This window comes from Diabrotica undecimpunctata, chromosome 9 (genome assembly GCF_040954645.1).
Source record: "Diabrotica undecimpunctata isolate CICGRU chromosome 9, icDiaUnde3, whole genome shotgun sequence".
Classification (NCBI taxonomy): Eukaryota; Metazoa; Arthropoda; class Insecta; order Coleoptera; family Chrysomelidae; genus Diabrotica; species Diabrotica undecimpunctata.
Genome location: NC_092811.1, coordinates 46,660,570 through 46,676,375, shown reverse-complemented (window position 1 = coordinate 46,676,375; position 15,806 = coordinate 46,660,570). Strand labels below are relative to the sequence as shown.

At 31.4% G+C, this 15,806-nt stretch overlaps 1 long non-coding RNA gene across 1 annotated transcript in view; it reads right to left on the bottom strand.

Moving 5' to 3' along the window:
- LOC140450062 (uncharacterized) overlaps nucleotides 1–11,167 on the bottom strand; it is a 28,125-nt gene extending 16,958 nt beyond the window's left edge. Inside the window, exons 1-2 of the long non-coding RNA XR_011951941.1 lie at nucleotides 10,972–11,167; nucleotides 1,661–1,889 (exon numbers count right to left, since the gene is read on the bottom strand). This is a non-coding gene — a long non-coding RNA (uncharacterized lncRNA). The remainder of the gene's footprint in view (nucleotides 1–1,660; nucleotides 1,890–10,971) is intronic.
- Nucleotides 11,168–15,806: the final 4,639 nt, after the last annotated feature.

Here is a 15,806-nt window from a genome sequence, read left to right as displayed (position 1 = left end):
ACTATTGAGAGAGATGGGATTTCGTTGGCAAAAGAATAGAAGAAAATCCGTTTTAATTGAAAAAGATTACATTGTATGTTGGAGACGAGATTATCTAAGAACTATTAAAAAGTACCGAGAAGAAGGGAAAACAATTTTTTATTTGGACGAGACTTGGCTAAATGAAGGTCATACTGTACCATATCTATGGGTTGATACAAATGTGAAAAGTTCCCGTCAGGCATTCATTAAAGGTGTATCTACTGGAATAAACAATATTCCCGTTGGAAAAGGACGCAGACTCATAATAACCCATATTGGAAACGAATACGGTTTTGTCAATGGTGGATTATTAAGTTTTGCCTCAAAACCAACCAAAAATTTCCACGAGGAAATGACTGCTGACGTTTTTGAAGAATATTTTGAGCAAATGTTGGATTTAATTCCAAAAAAATCTGTCATAGTCATGGATAATGCTAGTTACCATTCAAGACTAGCAGAAAAATTGCCAACAACGGCATGGAAAAAAGAGAGATAATCGAATGGTTGGATAAACACGCAATTGAGTACAAGGAGAATTCGACAAAAAAGGAATTATTACCTATTGTAAGGCAACATAAAGCAGCTTATAAAAAATATATAATTGATGAAATGGCATTAAACTGTGATGTAATTATTTTACGTTTACCCCCATACCACTGTGATCTGAATCCGATAGAAAATATATGGTCTCAAGTAAAGGGTGAAGTCGGACGCAACAACAAAAATTTTAAATTAGAAGACTTACAACAATTATTAGAACATTCCTTATCAAAAGTAACTCCAGAAAATTGGAAAAATGCTGTTAGTCATGCTCGCAAGGAAGAAAATAAAATGTGGAATTTGGATAATATGACTGATGCAATGCTGGAACCGGTAATAATTAACATTGGAGTTGAAGATTCCTTAGATTCTGAAGAAAGCAGTGAATCGAAATGGAATTTGATTATAATAATATTCATTTTTTTACAAATCGGCCCCTGTTACGGCCACAAATTATTTTATATATAACCAATAAAATAAACATCTTACATTTTGTATTCTATTCTATTCTATTGTATTCTATTCTGCTTCAACCTTTATACCTGGTGGTCATACTCAATTTAAAATTATTTTCCTATATACTTCTGTAAACTTGTTGACAAATATCTATTTTTCATTGAGTCACCCGTATCAACAGTTTAGGGATTTGCATACATAATGTGTTATCAATATGATGGAAATGGACTTTACTATTATGATGGTTTTGCAGGTACCAATTTTTTATAGATAAAATATTTTTTGTTTAATTTTTACTAGGTTCATATCAGTTTTCTCTAACAAATAAATAACTTCATGAGATAATTTTTAAGCTATAACTGCGAAATTGTTTGTTATGTTATTTTAAATTTATTATAAATAAACACCACGATGTTTTTGCAGTCACGTTTCAATAATTTTTATTGAATAGTATATTTAGCTAAGACATATAAATTAAAAATGTGATAAATCTTTTTAAAATATTATCTACGATAATCAATCTAAAACTTAATTGAATGGAGAATAATGCATTTGTTGTCATTAAACTACCCGTCGGCCGGCGCCACTGAGTAAAGATCGAAACAAGTTAACACTGTAGATTTCAAATTAGGGAGTTACTTACGTAGGTCTGACGGAAGCAGTGTAGAGAAGTAAGTGATACGCCCATTTTAAATTGCATTGTGCTTTAACTGCTAAAACAGTCTTAAATACAGATGTTCCCTGTAATTTTAAACAGAAATGCCACGGCAAAATCGATCCTGTACACCAGAAGCATCTTTTTGATAGATTTTATGCAGTGGAGAGCTTTGACTTACAATCTTCACATCTCTTCTCTTTGGTCAAGGTGTTACCTAAAAAAGGATGCAGTTTAACCACTAAGCTAGTAAAAGTGCTGTTATCAAAATAAAAAATATCCACCAGGTCAATAGTAATTATATTTTTACCAAAATAATTACTAAACTTCATGAACTACAATCTCAAAAAATTAATGTATCACTTGTTTGGATTAAAGGGCATTGTGGAATAAAAGGAAATGAAGAAGTAGAAGAAGAAGCTAAAATAGGAAGTAGAACAGGAGAATATTTAAGGTATACATGTCCTCACAATGAAATTGCTTGCCACGTAAAGCCCATATTACTAACAGAATGGAGAGAAATGTATAGAAGCAGTCAAAAAGGAAAATTTTATAAAAACATAGCCTCCTAGCCAATCTTGGTTCTCAAGACTGTCGGGAAGCAAGCGATTTTTCTCTGTATTGTGCAGATTAAGGTTCAACCATGTTTTAACTCCGCAGTATAAATATAAAATAAAATTAAGTGATTCTCCTAATTGTCCATCCGGAGAAGAAGGTACAACAGAGCACATGATATTAGGCTGTTCTAAAATAAGTAATGAAGTAAAAGTATTAAGTGAAGAAATAACTAAAATACCCAAAATCACCAAACCATATAACCTAACCCAATTATTAAGTTCAGAAGATTGTAATATTTATCAAATTTTGTATAAACATATTTTATGTATTAGATTAAGTTTATAACCTATGTTTTTTTCTTTTTCCCTTTGTGCAAAGCCCTAAGTCTATCCGAGGTCCACCTGTCTAACAGTCTCCGAGATCTCGTATCCTAGTCTAATATCCCAAATTATATAAGATTAAAAAAAAAGGAATTAAAACAAGCTGAATATGTTATTAAGAGAAATAAAAATCTAATTTTGATTAGTATAATAGTATAATTGTAAAATTAGATATCGCCGTTCCAGAAGAACAATGACGTAACTGCAAAAATATGGTAATTGCAGTTAAATACGTCCCTGTTCTCAAAAATATGTAACACACATCGGAAAACAACGACGCAAATGTAGTTGCTCTTATGGCCGCTAGAGGAAGTTACGTCGTTGTAGAAATATTTGATGTTTGTGGCGTAGTTTCGGAAGAACAGTGCCACATGATTCAGTTCAGTCCTTGACGTTAGTGAATCTGTGTTAGTGTCCAGTGGAACAACGACGCAATTGGAAGATTTGGTGCAATTTGAACCACTTCGATCAAGATTCCAGTGCAACAACGACGTAAGTGTACTTTGTGTCATTGTTTATTTAGGGTCTTATTTCAATTGTGTGACTTAATTGTACTTTTCGTCGTTATTGAACCTGTTAATAAGCTTTATTTACTTCATAACTGTTGTTAACGTCATTGTCAAACTGATAGACCGTCAGATAATGACAGATTTTGCTGAATGATTTTCTCTTTTCTGGGATTTTAACCACTAAAAATTGTCACTGTTCAGCTTAAAAAATGAAAATTTAGCGACCGGACTTGTACTATACATTAACATTTACAGGGTGGTCCAGATTAAACGTCATTAATTTTGAGAGGTGATTTAAACATCTGATTAATTTTAATCAAATATTGACTAAACACTGACATAATTTTCAGTGGTTAAAATCCCAGAAAAGAAAAAATCAGCAGCAGTCAGCAAAATATGTCATTATCTGACGATCTATGAATTAGTCGACAGCAGGGATACTATTAAGGCTCCTCTCTATAGTGAATTTTAGCGCCTATCTTAAAGCATTGGACCGTATTTTAACGTTTTGTTTTTGCACAATTTTAACATGTAAGGAGCGGATGATATCTCAGATTATAGGTATTATAAAACTCTAGGCCGCTGACATTTTTTTTTAAATCTCTATATTTTTTTTTAATAAAATGTGTTTTTTCAATTTTACGTTTTTTTCGTTTGCTATGGCATCAATTGTCACGATTTTATGACATAAGATTGAGGACTTTAAGATCTAGGCCGCTGACATGTTGTTTTCTATTAATACGTAATGATAATGACGATAAGTTTAATTAAAAATTTAAAAGTTAGGCAACTTGTGATGCAAAATGTTCGATTTCAATTTAGCTTACCGATGATTTACTACCGGCTTACATGAACACAGCGGGAAACCAGATAAAAACGACCCTTGAAAACGAGAAACCCCTTATCTATAAACAAGTTACGCATTAAAATTTATGAGAAACTTTAACTACGGGTGGTGGCCTGTCAAAACAAGTGTGTTTAATGTTGCATACCTTGGTCTGAAAAATGTAAAATTCACTAGAGAGGTCCTTAAGTATGTCTTTTTGTTAGCAATACATTCTTTGTTTTTAGCTGAAAATGAACTCTTGAACAAAGAAGATTTTACTCCTTGTTCGTGAAAATGAAACGAAAGATAATGTAATGGAGAAGAATAATGATACCTCATTGAATGATCCGCAAACACTGTGCCGCACATCACCTTCGGTTAGCAATGAGGAGCCACATTTATCAACATCACAACGCAAACTCACAACCACGCCGATTAGCAACCTGATGTAACCACAACAAGATCTTACAAGAACTTGCAGCAACTTAGTGCCACAGCCTTCAACCTCTCAATGTGATCTGAATGTCACACATGAAACTGAAGGAACAAATTTTTATGTTATTCAAAGAACTAACTCTACAAGATCGGTGATAAAAAGGGTATCATCAACAGCAGCCCCTGAACCTCCTAGCAGCAGTTTTGAAATTTGTTCAGATTTTTCCTCAGGCTCAGACGACAATTACGAACCAATGAGCAACGATGAATCTTCAAGTTCTGGGTCATCGACAGCCATTGCGCAAGTATCTGTGAACCAACAATTGCTGGATGAAATACCCCCTGAAGAACCTTTAACAAGGAAACCTAAAAAAAGGACACGTAATGCAAGCAATTGGTTAAAAGTAAAAGCAAAAATTTTAAAAAATTCAGGGAAAGCTTACACATCGAGAACAGGAAAACCCGTCGAAGCTCGAAATATGGGTGTTTCATGTACGGATAAATGTGTCCTCTCTTGCTCTAAAAAATTTTTAGAAGATTGGAGAGCTCAGGTGTTCAAGAATTACTGGGAATTGGGCTCGTTGCAAAGACAACGGGATTTTTTAAATTCGTGTATTGAAAAACTCGTTCTAAAGTACCGTCAGATCTCTGCCCAAGAACCTAGAAATCCGAATTGTGGTTTCTATCTAATGAACAATGACCAGAAAATTCGTGTGTGCAAAAAGTTCCTTATCAATACGTTGGGAATAACAGAGAGGACTATCCGTACTGTTATCAAAACTAAGTTGACTGGGACCGGCATGGCACCTGCAGATAATAGAGGGAAACATGATAACCGCAAAAAAACTCATCCTGAAATTTTGAAATCAATTAGAGCTCACATAAATTCAGTTCCTAGAATTGAGAGCCACTACATAAGAAGTGACACCAACAGGGAATTCATCGAAGGCGGTTTATCTATAGCAGAAATGCATAGACATTACTCCTTAGAACGGTCTTCTGCTAACCTGGCAGCTGCAAACTACGACACATACGCACGCCTATTAAATACAGAATTTAATATTGGATTTTTCTTGTCTAAAAAAGATCAATGCGATCAATGTGAAGGTTACAAAAATGCGACAGATGAAGAGAAGGCAAAGCTGGAAGAAAATTTTCAAAAATATCAAGAAGAAAAAGCACTAAGTAGGACAGAGAAAAACGAGGACAAGGAGAAGGCCAAAAGCAATGAGATACAATTAGCTATTTATGATTTGCAAGCAGTCTTACCTGTGCCAATGGGACAAACATCGGCTTTTTTTATAAGTCAAGGCTGAATTGCTATAATTTTACAGTAAGTTTAAAACTCTTGAAGTCCGCTTGAGCTAACTTTCTTCTTTGTTTTTGTTGCAGGTGACTATAGACCTCCTTTTAGTGTGAATTTTAATACTTCTATTACGAAGTTAGAACTATTGTTGCAGAGTATTTATAACAATAATGATTTTTATGTGGAGATTTTAATATTAATTTTTTAGAAAATAGCAATCAGAAAAATATTTTAATAAACTTATTTTTAGAATATAACATTAAATTTCACATAAATGTACCTACTAGAATTACTAAAAATTCTTCAACATGTATTGACAACTTTTTTCCAATTTAGGTGTTCAAAAGGTGAGTGTATGTGACACATTTCTATCAGATCATACTTATCAATTATGTGCTTTTAATATGAAAGTTACTGGAAAAAATCCTCAAACTGTTTTTACCAGAAACTTATGCGATGCTAACTTAATAACTTTTCAAAATATTTTAGCTAATATTGATTGGAGTGATCTATATGTGGCTAGTAGTTTTGAAGAAAAATTTTCAATATTTTATGATACTTTCTTTATTATTATAATACTACTGTCTTAAAACATAAAGTAACTACCAGACCAAAACAAAAAACATGGTTTGCACCTCATATTAAAGGTTTGCATGATCAATTTTGTCAGATGAATGGATTAAGAAAACAACTCAATAACCCACAGTATTTGGAACGATACAAGAAATTTAAACAAGAATATCAAAAAATTGTTAAAAAACATAAAAAGGAACAATATGATAATCAATTTAGAAATAGTAATAATGTAATGAAGGAAAGTTGGAAAAATTTTAATAAAAATAGAGGTAAAAACTGTCAATCAAATCAAAATTTAATATCTTTTAGTAACAACAATGACTTACAAAATTATCAAAAAGCTGATCAAATCAACAATTATTTTATTAATGCTGTAAAAAATAATGAATTATCAGTTGTTAACTGTACCGTACAAATTGACCAATTCAATTCAAGTTTGTTTTTATCACCAACCACTGAAAAACAAGTTATATCTATTGTATTAAAAACTGCTTCTCAAACAGCTGCAGGGGTAGACGAAATTGATGGAAAAGCGTTGAAACATGTTGCCACTTATATAGCTTCACCACTATCCTATCTCATAAATGAATCATTTACATGCGGAATATTTCCAGATATAAAGGAATCGAAAGGAATCCCTATTTTTAAAAATATAGGCTGATTTGTGTGTCAAGTGAGTTCTCTAAAATATTTGAAGCAGCCTATGCAAAAAGATTAACAGATTATTTAGAACATTTTAAAATTCTTCCTGTTATTCAAAATGCGTTTAGAAAAAAGAAATCTACAAATACTGCTATTTCTGACTGTCTTCAATTTATTTATAAAGCATTAAATGATAAATTAAATGTGTCTTTTTTATGACCTTGGTCATGCATTTGATACAGTTGATTGTGAACTCTTATTACAGAAATTGCAGGGTATTGGAGTATGTGGTATACCATACAAATGGGCCCTATCTTATCTAAGTAATAGAACTCAAGTAGTCACAGTGGAAAATGTAACGTCGAGGCCACTTCAATGTACGATGGGTGTACCTCAAGGCTCAATACTGGGGCCTTTATTTTTCATTATATTTGTAAGTGACCTAAACACGTTTTGTTCAATGCCAGATAAAATTGTTCAGTATGCTGATGATACCAATATTCTCATGTCTCACAGTGAACCCATACAACTGATGGAAAATACCAATGTTGCATCTGCTGAATTTAGCACATATTGAAAAAATAGTGGACTCAAGCTCAACGTAACAAAAACACATTTTATGCGTTTCTTACTAAAAAACTTAACTCCAAATTCTGACTTTTATTTACATGTGGACAGCAAATCAGTAGAAAGTTATACTACAACGAAATTTTTGGGGGTAACACTAAAGCATAAACTTACATGGGAAACTCACGTAAATCATGTATCAGCAAAATTAAGTACATGTAGCATTATAATGCGTAATTTAAGAGAAACTGTTTCATTTGATATATTGCAAATGATTTACTTTAGTTTAGTCCAGTCTGTACTTCAGTATAGCTTAATATTTTGGGGTTGCTCAGCTCATTTTTAATGGGCATTTATAGCTCAAAAGAAAGTTTTAAGAAGTATGTATGGCGTTCCATTTTCAGATGGTTGCAAGCCATTATTTAAGAAGTCTAATATTTTAACACTACCGAGCCTTTTAATTTTCCAATTATTATTGCACACTGAGAAAAACAAGCTCAAGTTTGACAGAAATGAGGACATTCACTCACATGATACTAGAGGTAAATCAAATTTCCGACAACCTTTCCCTAGATTAGGTGTATCATGCACCTGAATATATTGGAATAAAATGTTACAATAAAATAGTCAATATATTAACTCTCAGTAATTCTTCATATAAAGGTTTTCGCCAAACTTTATATTCATTTTTAATGGACAACACAATCTACAGTGTTGATTGATTTTTAAATTTTTAACATTTTTGCAACAATAGTTCTAAATTTGTATTTGTAACTTTTATTTCTTATTTATTTTATTGTAATCACTGTTTTATTTTAATCATGTGTACTTTTACTATATATTGTACTCTTTTGTACTAAAATTTTGACTAGTCTGATACGATTTATACATTTTTTTTTTTTGGAAGAATTGTGTAAATTTTGTGGATGAATAAATTATATCTATCTATCTATCTTAAGAGTTTTTTTTTGTCATTATCAATAATAGAATCACACTATTGTCGTAAATCGTCAACTAAACTATATCTAGAACCTATTTGGGCCTCAAAAAGTGTGATTTACGAGCACTACAGTACGAAATTACGAGCACAAGTCTTTTGAAAATTTAAATCTAGCTATATTTCAACCCAAAAAGGAGCAGTGCAATTTGTTTAGGGCGTATTCAATGAAACATATAAGTGAAGAAGACTATCAATATCACATTTACTACTATTTCCAAAGTCAAATGCATCCACACTTTATTATAGATGCAAAGTTTCCGTTCACAACTTTAGTATTTTTATTTTGCTAAGTAAAGAAGGTTATTGTATTTTATGGAATGAGAGTGAAGGTAAACTAACATCAAACGAATTTTCAAGCATACTTTTCGATTTTCTTGAAAACAAAGTTCTCTCTGATAATAGTTCTGCTGATATTCCTAAGAAATTTATAATTTACAGTGACATTTTGTAGATATCAAAACAGATGTGCTACATTATCAAATGTATTGTTAAATCTTGCAATAAAACATAAGGTGACAATTGAACAAAAAACTCTTGAAAAGGGCCTTACATACAATTAAAAGATATATTATTGAAAGACATATTAAAAATAAAGATCAATGCTCCAGCAGGTTATATCAAGTGAAATATTTAGACTATTCTTTTTTTAAAGATTTCAACAAGGCATGAAGTACAAATCTATAAGACCTGGGAATAAAGTTGCCAAGGTAACTGACATCAGATGCCTTAAATATTTTACTGAAGGCAAGATTTATTTCAAATTAAATTACCAAGATAGCTATGAAGAGCTTATTATGCCTGATACAGAAAAAAAGGGGCTCAAAGGAAATCAACTAGAAATTCAAGTAAATTAAAAACTGATTCTGACCAAGGTAATAATGTTACTAACTTTAACTTCCTCAATTATATAAAGCCAGGCAAAAGATACCAGGAGAAAAATTTAACCACCTTCAAGAACTAAAGCTAAGTACCCAAGGATTTCCATCCATTTTCCGATAACCTATCAACTGAAGTGTAAACGAGAATAGGAAATAGTAACTATTTTTAAAATCATGTAGCTCATTTTTAAAATCAAGGTTAGTTTTGTTTAAGTATTTTTTATTTTGTTCAGTTTTTGTATTTAAACTAAAAAGTATTGTTAGTTTCTTTGAAATGTTAAAAATGTAGATTCATACATTGATTGTTCTTCAGTTTACAGTTCCTAAGTGTTCTTATTTATATGTAGCGATTTTGTATGGAAAAACACTTTGTATGCCAAAAATAAAAATAATAAAAGAAATGTTTCAATTTAAATAGCTCATTATTACCAATGAAGTACAATTTTACTATTAATCTAGTATGCATAAGCCATGTAACTTCAGTTAGAAGGTACAAGTATGTATCTAATCACCCAACTCCTACCAATAAAACACATAACTCCAGTAATTTCATTAAGCAAAATTTATTACTCTGAATCTACGTGAATGGTTCGGGTGTAGTTCGATTGAACTTTTTAGGCGCGCTGCTAACAAAGTCGCAGTGGCCATGATGATTTCCAATCTCCGCTAGGAGTGGCACGAGAAGAAGAAGATTACTCTGAAAGTAAATCACCTTATAACTCCAGACATCTTAATTATCAAAACATACTACTCCAAATAATCCCTCTTGTACACAATATTAATGTCTGTTAAATCTTATTTAAAGACATTCTGTAACATTGCAAACAATTTAAAAAAATCCACAAAAAAACTTTCTATAAGTTTTTAAGGAGCAAGTTTTTTGTGTCTCCTGTATAATTAGAAATAAGTGAGTTAGATGATTTTACAATTGGGCCGACAGTATAAGAAAACAGAATTATATAAGAAATAAACTAAATGAAAATTCTTCATGACAATATAAAATTTAATATGAAATAATTTACAAGATGTCATTTTTGAAGTTTGCAAATAATACTGTTATAACAAAATGATTTAAGTTTCTCTAATATATTTTATATGGAATAGAAATTGGTTGTAGTTAATGAAAATTGGGTGTAATTTTTACCTTATTTAAGTAATAAAAGTTACTGAAAGAATAGAGTTAGGATTGTAAACAAAAACGAAAAAGGAAGTTTTAAATACTGTATAATTATATTGTTTAGTGAATTTTAACTTTTTCTAAAGGGGTGTAAAACAATTCCAACAGAAGTATGTATTAATCACAAATGCAATTTAGTTATCCTGATTTAACAAATAAAATAGTATGGCCTCTAAAATTATACATTTAACCCCACAAACAAGTGTGTCAACCTGCAGATCAATTATAATTTTATCATAAATATTTAGAAATGTATTCAGTCTGGATTTATTTCCAAAGAATATAGACGCTTATATATTCTTTATAAGCGTCTATATTCTTTGTTATTACTATGTGTGTCCGCTATAACTAGCTATGATTGTTAAATATATATAGTTAAAACAAATTATAAAGAAAAATTAAGAGTAGGATTAAAACGTAGTTATGAACTAAGCATAGTACTTACATTCCTTAGTTGTCGTCGACGATACATTTAATGTGGTCAAATATAAATTCAAGCGTTCGACACCAACTATTTTAGTATTTTACCATACCAAAGTCAAAGTACACACGCCAGCTGCCAGCTCAGCAGACTACCATAGATCAGACTACGAATACATTAAAAATTTAAAAATGACATTAAAACACGTAACACGGTTCGTAGACGTGGCGTGAACTTACTACGGTTGCCTCTTCCCACTGGGGTGGGGATGCTTGAGTTACGTCACCAGAGTACATAAGAATACAAAACCCATTTAATCGCGATTGAAACTGAATGTAGAGGGCAGGTCGATTGCAGTGTTGATTGGTTGAAGGGGAAGAATTACGTCACGAGAGTACAGTTTCGGGCTTAATGTTCATTGGTTAGGCGGAAGAGGCAACCGTAGTAAGTCTACGAACCGTGACATTATAATGCACAGCCTAGGTTTGGCGTGATTGGTTGGTGGGTGGGTCCCAATTTAAAAATTGGCGGGTTTCATGTTTATTAAAAAGACAATTGAGGTATCTCTCTTAGGTTATTAATTTAACTTGGAAAAATTATAATAATTTTATATTTATTTTATCTTTTGGGACTCTGAAATATTTTCAGCCCGAAAATAATTTAGACGTATTTTGCTAACATTATTTTCTCTTTTAGGGACTTCGAAAATGTTTCGAATATTTTATTTCTTTTACAGGTTAAAAATGACTTATTATTATTATATATATAATATAGATTATTTTTCTGATATTTATTTACTGTTTTGGGACTTTGAAACATTTTTACTATAAAAATAACTTGGGATTATTTTTACTTTTCAGGTCTTTTTCGACTTAGAGAATTTTTAATACGAAATTTGTGAATAACTTTTTATTTGTTTATATTTTGTTGCAGGTCTTTGTTGATTAGTCCCGGAGGCACTACGACAGACACAAATTTCGCATTTTCAGGAAAATCTGACAATTTTAAATAACTTTTGTTTTCCGAAATTATTGGGATTTTCACTTTTTTCAAATTTTACTTTTTTTTGCTTTTTGCATTAATTAGTCTTAGGTGTCTAAGAGTCTAAGGTGTAACTAAGCAATAAAAACACAATAATAAACTAGTATGACATAAAAAAAAATATTGTAGCCTTTTTTTATATTTATGGATTTATTAATAATAAAATTGTTCCTAAACTAAAGTGTTTAGATTGTATTCAATGTTTATTTAAAGCTCAATTCAATCACTTTTATGCTTCTGTTGGGAAATTTAGCAGGTTAGTAAATTTAAAAAATAATGGGCGTTAGTGATTATCACAAAATAAGGTTTCAGATTTTCAAAAAAACCTTGTTCTTGGCAAATGGTGACTTCAAAAATAATTTGTTTGTGAATGCTAAGATAGTCGATGGCATTGTTGTGTCTGTAGTAAAAAACCTTTCTTCAACCTGTATGTGGTGAGTCGACAAATATTCGGATAAGATTAATAATAATACTACATCGTATTCGATTGTAGGTCGTTGGTAGATGATTGTAATGTGTCCATTTTTTGTAGACCAATTACTTAATAAGTTCACATATAGGTAATTCATGAAATTTGGGCATGACGTTAGCCGACACAAATTACTTATTTTTACATAAAAACTCTAATGTAATAGATAAGAAATCGTTTGTAGATTATTATAAATATAACCAATCGTTTATAGGGTCGATTATTTAGTTGTTTTTAGGATTAAATAATTAAAAAAACAAAATATTCTGAGTGCGTCATCTCCTAGCCGAATGCTAGACTAATTAGTATTAAAAATAACCTAATTATTTTTTTACAATTTTTAAATAAAAACTAATCTAATATACGGCAAATAATTCGTAGGTTAATATAAAACTAACAAGTCGTTTGTAGGGTGGGCTATTTAGTTGTTTTTAGGATTAAAAATTAGAAAAAACAATTAAATTTTTTTGTGTATGCGCCATCTGCTAGCTGAATTCCAGACTAATTATTATTGAAGAAAAACTCATATGTTTTAAATAAAAACTAATCTAATAGATGAAAAATCACTTGTAGGTACTAATAAATCGTTTGTTGGGTCTTTTATTTAGTTGTTTTTAAGATTAAGGGAGTTAAAAAATGCCGAAGCGTGATTAGTTATGATAATTATATCAAAAAACGTAGACGCATATAGAAAGAATCTTTCACTGTCATCTTTTTGCTCGGCAAAAGTTATATACTAAACACTCAGAAGGTGATCATGATTTTAGTTTCGTATTTGTACCACCAGGGACCGGTCATGTCAGCGCTATTACTGCGCCAGGGAAGCTCTAAAACAGTAAAATAAAACCAACACAGCTCCAACATTTGATCTTCCAAACACTAAAAATAAGAAAGAGTGGTACAACAATGCAACTTTAGATATTTTTACATGAAGATGCCGCGTGGTCGTAGAATAGCATTAAATTTTTGCGTTTTATAAAATTTTTTTGAAGAAAATAAAATATTATTTTAACTTTTAATAAATGAATCTTTTTAGAAAAAATATTATGATTCAAATTTTTAATTTAAATATGTACAAATCTACAAATAATATAATTAAATCCCTCTTCTTATAAACTATATAAATAAAATTAATTTAAAAGTCAATCACCGGGAGAGGAAGCTCAAAAAATTGTAAGGTGTTTCGATCAAAAAACAATTCCTGATCTTGTTAGTACGCTAGAATTGCTTTTTAGCACATACACATAATTTTTGTTTATTTACAAATAACGCCCCACTAGAGCTCAACAAATGAAGATGAGAAAAAAGGCAAAAATGGCTGCTGGGAAATGGACCATAGCAAATCCCAAGAAAAACAAATCAGCAACACCCGAGGATTAAAAGAGACTTCGACAGAGTACCATCATCCCCATCGTAACAGAGTTGCTAAGAATCCAAGAGGCTCTAACGAGCAGACTAGGTCATAAAGCATAGAGAAGTACCAGACAAAAAAGCTACTGTTTTAGAAACGACATTGCCTGAATTGAAAGCACTGTTAGGTTTGTTATTTTTATCTGCGGCTTCAAAAAATAATCACCTCTCAGCTTACGTTTTGTTTGATAGCACTTATTGTGGTCATAGATATAAAGCAACGATGAGTAAAGAAAGGTTTAACTTTTTGATCAATTCTTTACGATTTGATAACTTCTTGACAAAAGAAGACCGTAAAAAAAAGTTGTTTTGCTCCAATATCTAAAATTTGGAACTTGTTTATTTAAAACCGTGTCAAAAATTATAAAGCTAGTTCATATGTGACAATCGACGAACAACTCCTAGGATTTTGTGGCAGGTGTCCATTTCGCATGTCTATGCCAAACAAACCTAGTAAATGCGGCATAAAAATACTTACGGTTTACGATGTGCCTACGAGATATGTAATAAATGCAACACCGTATCTGGGTAAATCTACTGTAACCAACGGCATTCCTTTAGTAGAACATTTTGTCACAAGCCTGACGAGACCTTTACATGGAAGTAGACGTAATGTGACAATGGACCACTTGTTTTTCAGCATCCCTCTTGCGAATAAATTATTATGTTCCTTTTACAATTTGACAATGGTCGGAACCCTCCGGAAAAATAAAGGAGAAATACCTCCTGAATTGCTCGATAACAAAATTTGGAAGTGCGGTTCAAGTATGTTTGTGTACGATGAAAACATGACTTTATTATCTTATAAACCTAAGCAAAATAAGAAAGTTCTTCTACTTTCAACTATGCATTTTTCTGGAAACATTGATTATAAAACAACAAAACCCGAAATAATCCATACATATAATTCACCTAAAGGGGCTGTAGATACGTTTGACCAAATGTCTCAACACATTTGCTGTAATAGGAAGACTAGAAGGTGGCCGCTATGCATATTTTACAATATGATGAATATTGCAGGAGTAAAAGCTTTTGTAATCTACCATCACAATGCAACTAAAATCGAACAGGAGCCATTATCAAGATTAAATTTTATGCTGAAACTTCATGAATAATTAACGGAGCAGTGGCAACAAATAAGACTTCAAACAGTATTAACTTTATCAAGAAGTCTCAAAGAGAGTCTCTCCATGCTTTTGAATTTAACGCATGTTGCTGAAGACCGCCGAGGTCTCCAAGGGAAAGGAAAACGGATTTACTGTAGTTTATGCTTTACAGCAAAGAAACAAATGACTACCAAATGTTACAAGTGTGCTAGTACCTTGCGTGGAGAGCATTAAATAAAAATGTGTATGGGACGTGTATATCAATAGAAGGTTATCGTTTCTATATTTGTAATGTTTATTATATGCACGGGTTTATCGTGTACATATCATTACAAGATTCTGTTCTGTGTCAAAAGTATCTATTTTATGTTGTTTATGTTTGGATTATTAATATTTCAATGTTTGTTATTTATATCGTTCCTAAATAAACTTCTCTTAAAATTAAACCATTTTGTTTTAATTAGATATGAAATAAAAAGAAAATACTAGACCTAAATCAGTGAGTACGTAAAATTTACGTGTAGTTAGCATTTACGTATGTTAAAAAAACGTTAGTATTGTAGGGTTAAATTAATATCCTTGGAATCTATGTGTCTTGGTTTCAATGCATGTGCAGGTGTACCATGTTGAACTTTCTCAAACACTTTTTGAAAATCTATATAACATATGAATAAGTTTTAATTATATTTCGTGCATTTTTGTAATAATACCGTTATTGTGCACAATGCCTCTCTTTGTCCCATTCCATCTTTAACACGTTAAGCCGCATGTGCACCATACTGGTGCACAGCATGTTTTTACCACAGACCATGTGTACCAATTTGGCCTCAGTA